Raw genomic sequence first — 6,737 nt, forward strand, 5'->3', positions numbered from 1 at the left:
ATACCACCTATCGCGCTATTGAGCCACCCATAATAACCGCAAGGGAAATTTCTTAACCGCGACAGCCCTAATACGCCGCACACTATAACAAGTCGGTTTACATGGCCGTCGTCCCAGAAGGAAGCCTCTTCTGAAGCTGGCTCACAAGAAAGCCCGCAAACAGTTTGATGAAGACAACCTGTCCAAGAGCATGAATTACCATGTCCTGTGGTCTGATGAGACTAAAGCCGAGTTCAGACTGCACGATTTTCAAAGTAGTCGGGTCACTGTTCTTTTCACACCGCATGACTATCTTGGCCAGCATTCAGTCGCTGCTGTGTTCACACTGCACAATGGCTCGGCAACAGAAGGTTTCACACTGCATGACTTTACAAGAGGAAGAATCGCCGACAACTCTGTCTGGCACACAAACTACGTTTCACAACCAAACACACGCGAGATGTGACAAGGAAACAACGCGATATCACGTGTGCAAGACCGGAGTTCTCACGTGAGACTGGGTTTATTATTAAAAACTGTAGCCCGCAAGAAGCTTGCAATACGAATTGCCTGTGTGCTGATTTGCAGCAAAAACAAGAAAAAGAAAAGAATAATATGGAGGAAATGGTTGGGGAGACGCGAGGAACAAGGATTGTGTGTTGTGCAACGAGAGTGGTCTATAACTCCTCCCCGAACTCCCCACTGCTCTGTATCTTGCTCTCTCATTGGCTGTCGGTCATCGCCGATGTAGTTTTCAGTCAGAACACTTTTCACACTGCAGGATTTTGAATCGCCGACAGGTCCAGATATTTAGCATGCCAAATATCTCACGGGCGTCGGCGACTCGTCGGTGATTCTCTCAGATCGCGTCTTTGCTCATTCACACTGCGTGATTGTCACTCGCGTGAACGAGCACCGACTTGCCTGTGATTTCGGGCATTTGTCGGTGATTTCTCAAAACCTGTTGGCGAGACAAAATCGGGGCTAAAATCGTGCAGTCTGAACTCGGCTTAAGATTGTTTGGCTCAGATGGTGTCCAGCATGTGGGGCGACGCCCTGGTGAGGAGTACCAAGAAAATTGTGTCTTGCATGGTGGTGGTAGCATCATGGTCTGGGGCTGCATGAGTGCTGCTGGTACTGGGGAGCTCTGCTTCATTGAGGGAAACATGGATTTCAACATGTACTGTGATGTTCTGAAGCAGAACATGATTCCCTCCCTTTAGAAACTGGGCTGAACGGCATGATAATGACCTCAAACACACCGCCAAGATGACAACTGCCTTGCTGAGGAAGCTGAAGGTGATGGAGTGGCCAAATATGTCTCCAGACCTGAACCCTATTGAGCACCTGTGGGGCATCCTCAAACGGAAGGTGGTGAAAAGCCATGTGTCTAACATCCAGCAGCTCTGTGATGTCATTATGGAGGTGTTGAAGAGGATCCCAGCAACAACCTGTGCAGCTCTGGTGAATTCCATGCCCAGGAGGATTAAGCAGTGCTGAATAACAATGGTGCTCACACAAAATATTGACACTTTGGACACAGTTTTGACATGTTCACTTAGGGTGTACTCACTTTTGTTGCCAGTTATTTAGACAATAATGGCTGTATGTCGAGTTATTTTTAAAGGACAGAAAATTTGTACTGCTATACAAGCAGCACATTGTCTACTCTAAAGTATATCCAATTTTCATTTCTATAGTATTGTCCCTTGAGATCATAAAATGGCTGCTGAAATGAGGGGTGTACTCACTTTTGTGAGATACTGTAGAGTAATAAGTGTCCCAATGTGTAGTGATCCAGCATCCTTTACAGTCCTTACCAGTGCCCAAATTTGTGTACACAATATACTGATTCACAAGCTCAGGAGCTAGGGAGCTGATTGAGATGCACTGGTGTTTAATGTCGTAGAATAAAACGTGAAAGTGTCTTAAGCTTCTACCTTATTTCAGCCATTTAACCAAAAACCCATTAAAAAAAACCCAATGACTTCAGGACAATAGAACTGGAAGTGCTAAAATGCTAACTTGTTTCCAGGTTTTGGATTACAAAAAAATCATCTTTACACCACTTTGTTAATCTTCAGAGTTTTGACGTCAAGCCTGCAGCAAACTATCCTGCACTGTCCTATCCGCTATGTCATATTCACTTTGTACCAATGTAAAATTAGCGCAAATCAGTCTTTATTTGACTTACTAGATTACGGAGTGCACTGTTGGTTACAGTGTTCTGTTACAGAATGGTTGCATAATAAAAGCACATGATGGAGAAATCACAGAAATTATCTTTAACAATAAACTTAGAAGAGAACGCTAGGAAACACACAACCAAACACTATTTCAAACGCAGACAAAAAGAGAATAGGAGAGAACACAGGGTATATATACACGTGACAAACAAGTGGAACTAATTATATAATTAATGGACAACAGGTGAATGAAATAACTAATTAGATAGACAGAGGGAAACTAGGTCACAGGGCAGAACTAACATGATTAAGAGCAAAACAAGATATACATGTAACCCTATTCAAAATGTATTTCATGTCACCAATGAAAAATTCCATTAATGTCAAGCAAATTATGGGGGCAATTATGCAACAGTATTTTTAAAGTTTTTTTTTTGTCCCTTAACTCTTAAGGGGGTCAGGAAGCCCTCAGCTTGAACACTGGGAGGACAGTCTGTACATCTGGAACCAGCTGAAGAGAAAAGTCCTGAGCCCCTTTGCAGGAACGGCATGCTGGGTATTTTCCACCACTTTATTTGCATGTCCTAGGGAAAAGATGATCATTGGATGAATGTAGGTCAGGGTGTCTTTTCGCTCTGCTTTTGAGATCCAGATGAGACCCAAACCCTGTGGGTTTTAATGCCTATTAATGTTCTGGACATCTTGTGCATAAATGTGTGGACGTTACATGTTCCACATGTTCATGGTGGTGAAACAGGCTGCAATGCATCAGACTTTAATTTTTCTCGCTTGAGGGGCACAGCTCACACTGAGACTCTTAATACACTCAACACTGTAGACATGAGTGTGCTCACTAAAACCCACATGTGGGCACATGACATGACATTTCTTGGAAGGGTGACATCTAAAACTTTTAAACAGCACATTTTAATGTTAACAACAAAAATATGATGGCAAAAAGATTAATAATGACCAGTTACTACATATAAAATGTTTATACTTCTATACACTTGTATATAAATATTCATATTATGCTTGGAAGCACATAACCCCGAATCCACCTAGGATTGTTTACATTTATTTTTACACATTATACTGTCAAATATACATGTATATTCATCTTTACAAACTATACATAATTATAATGATATAAGGCTTCAGCTTCAATATGTAATTAGTTTTATGATAGATATATTCCAGTGTAGTTAGTTTCATCAGGAATACCAAAACTAGACTGAGTTTTAAAGTAATAAAGAAGCACATACCTGTTCAATTATGCGATCACTGGAATATTTGTTATGTGAAGCATTGCAGTATAGCTTTTAGTCAAAGCATGCAGATTTCAATAAATACTGGTGGATTCTCATATTTACTTGTCATATCCTCTTCTTTCTTAACTATTTTCCACTAAATGAATCTAATACTATGTGCATTTCATTCATATACAAAACTAGAGGTCACTCTTGAGCCATTATGACCAGCAAAGAAGACTGATGTAACGTCGTATGATGGCACATGAGGATATTTGTCCTCCAAGTGCCATATACGAGCTGCGTACCATTTCAGAGGCTGCATCCTTCGAAGGACACAGACTTCAAATGCCACACCTTTGAAGTCCACAAAGGTTGAACCGAGTGATGTTAAATGGGACATTCTGCACTTAAGACCACTTTTTTATGCCCTTACCTCGCTAACTTACCTCCATCTTGTTAATTCAGATGTACGTCTTTGCTTATGTTGCACATGTGTCCACTGCTGGCAGAACCTTTGCAATGTTGCTGTTGTGACGTCACAGTCATGTTGCATTGTGGTCTAAGGATCTGATTGAAAGAGAACAGGTGCTGGTCATATAATTAGAATATCATCAAAAAGTTGATTTATTTTACTAATTCCATTCAAAAAGTGAAACTTGTATATTATATTCATTCATTACACACAGACTGATATATTTCAAATGTTTATTTCTTTTAATTTTCAAGATTATAACTGACAACTAAGGAAAATCCCAAATTCAGTATCTCAGAAAATTAGAATATTGTGAAAAGATTCAATATTGAAGACACCTGGTGCCACACTCTAATCAGCTAATTAACTCAAAACACCTGCAAAGGTCTTTAAATGGTCTCTCAGTCTAGTTCTGTAGGCTACACAATCATGGGGAAGACTGCTGACTTAACAGTTGTCCAAAAGATGACCATTGACAACTTGCACAAGGAGGGTAAGACACAAAAGGTCATTGCAAAAGAGGCTGGCTGTTCACAGAGCTCTGTGTCCAAGCACATTAATAGAGAGGCGAAGGGAAGGAAAAGATATGGTAGAAAAAAAAGTGTACAAGCAATAGGGATAACCGCACCCTGGAGAGGATTGTGAAACAAAACCCATTCAAAAATGTGGGGGAGATTCACAAAGAGTGGACTGCAGCTGGAGTCAGTGCTTCAAGAACCACTACGCACAGATGTATGCAAGACATGGGTTTCAACTGTCGCATTCCTTGTGTCAAGCCACTCTTGAACAACAGACAGCGTCAGAAGCGTCTCACCTAGGCTAAAGACAAAAAGGACTGGACTGCTGCTAAGTGGTCAAAAAAGTTATGTTCTCTGATGAAAGTAAATTTTGCATTTCCTTTGAAAATCAGGGTCCCAGAGCCTGGAGGAAGAGAGGAGAGGCACACAATCCACGTTGCTTGAGGTCCAGTGTAAAGTTTCCACAGTCAGTGATGGTTTGGGGTGCTATGTCATCTGCTGGTGTTGGCCCACTGTGTTTTCTGAGGTCCAAGGTCAACGCAGCCGTATACCAGGAGGTTTTAGAGCACTTCATGCTTCCTGCTGCTGACCAACTTTATGGAGATGCAGATTTCATTTTCCAACAGGACTTGGCACCTGCACACAGTGCCAAAGCTACCAGTACCTGGTTTAAGGACGATGGTATCCCTGTTCTTAATTGGCCAGCAAACTCGCATGACCTTATCACCATAGAAATTCGATGGGGTATTGTGAAGAGGAAGATGCGATATGTCAGACCCAACAATGCAGAAGAACTGAAGGCCACTATCAGAGCAACCTGGGCTCTCATAACACCTGAGCAGTGCCACAGACTGATCGACTCCATGACACACCACATTGCTGCAGTAATTCAGGCAAAAGGAGCCCCAACTAAGTATTGAGTGCTGTACATGCTCATACTTTTCACGTTCATACTTTTCAGTTGGCCAAGATTTCTAAAAATCCTTTCTTTGTATTGGTCTTAAGTAATATTCTAATTTTCTGCTATACTGAATTTGGGATTTTCCTTAGTTGTCAGTTATAATCATCAAAATTAAAAGAAATAAACATTTGAAATATATCAGTCTGTGTGTAATAAATAAATATAATATACAAGTTTCACTTCATTTAAATGGAATTATCATTGAATGGAATTAGTAAAATAAATCAACTTTTTGATGATATTCTAATTATATGACCAGCACCTGTACATATTGAGTAGACTCACTCCCTCTGTCAAAATCAAGGGATCAAGAGTCTGTCCAAATAAACTTTCCTCATCTACTTGAAAAATGGTGGCAGGGTTTCCTTCAAGGGGAAGTGCTTAGGGAAGTTAGTTCCATTCTTCATAGCCTGGGAAATGAAGGATGAATTTATAGGGCGCATTTGAAAGAGCCTTCAAATGATTTTGCCTCTGAATTGGGATGCAGCTATGGACAGCAGGAGGTAAGAGACGAACGTTCTATACATAAAATGTTAGCCAATAAATACACTAATATGACAATATATGGCTTTATCCAATATATTTAATATTTATCCGATTTATAAGTATAACTAAATGTTCGATGCCCCCCAGTTCATGTGTCCTGGTGTCAGGCCTGCCATGGGTCTAACCAAATTGTGTTCCAAATTTGAAGTTGATATCACAAAAATTGAACTTTCAAATGTATGATTACTAAAATATGTGATAGGTGAGGAAGGCAATAAAAAAGCAAGCCAACTGTTAACATACAAAGTAACAAATATCTCTTTTCTGCCTTATCATGTGATCAAAACCAATGTAAGATTAGTAAAAGTTTGGTAAAAGATCACAGGAAGAGCTGATTTTGATTTATTTTGGTTATTCATGAACTATTATGTACTCATATACAAGATACAATATACGTATTAAGTGTAAAATTGTCAAATATAGCAAAACTAGTCAAGCAAGCAATATACCTCGAAATTTCAGAAGATTCTTTCTTTGGTCAGCAGGTTTTGTGATTTGGAAAATACTTGCAGTTGTAACCCATATGGGGGAACTTTTCTTATGGTGCTTTGTTGGTCAACCTTTGATGGTAGGCTGAGGTTGGTTGTAGTCAAAATTGGAGCAGTGGAGCATGTGTTTGTTTAAAATCCTGCTTCTTTTAATTTCAGTGATGACCTAGAATCTGTACCACACCACATCTAGATGCTCCCAAATTAGGTCCTGTCAACAACTGCAAGTAATGTTTTGGACAGTTTGTTGAGGAGCATCTGGACTTGTTATCCTTTTGTTTAGATGATTCATCACTTATAACAGCAGCATACTGCTGAAATTGAAGTAATTTAA

General features: G+C 40.0%; 1 long non-coding RNA gene across 1 annotated transcript; it reads right to left on the minus strand.

The window, feature by feature from the left end:
- Positions 1 to 2,138: 2,138 nt before the first annotated feature.
- LOC125262855 lies at positions 2,139 to 3,983 on the minus strand. The gene is made up of 2 exons (XR_007183641.1): positions 3,865 to 3,983; positions 2,139 to 2,749 (listed from the first exon to the last, which is right to left on the minus strand). It is a non-coding gene; the product is annotated as an uncharacterized LOC125262855 (long non-coding RNA).
- Positions 3,984 to 6,737: the final 2,754 nt, after the last annotated feature.

The sequence above is a fragment of the Megalobrama amblycephala genome, linkage group LG2 (genome assembly GCF_018812025.1).
Source record: "Megalobrama amblycephala isolate DHTTF-2021 linkage group LG2, ASM1881202v1, whole genome shotgun sequence".
Lineage (NCBI taxonomy): Eukaryota > Metazoa > Chordata > Actinopteri > Cypriniformes > Xenocyprididae > Megalobrama > Megalobrama amblycephala.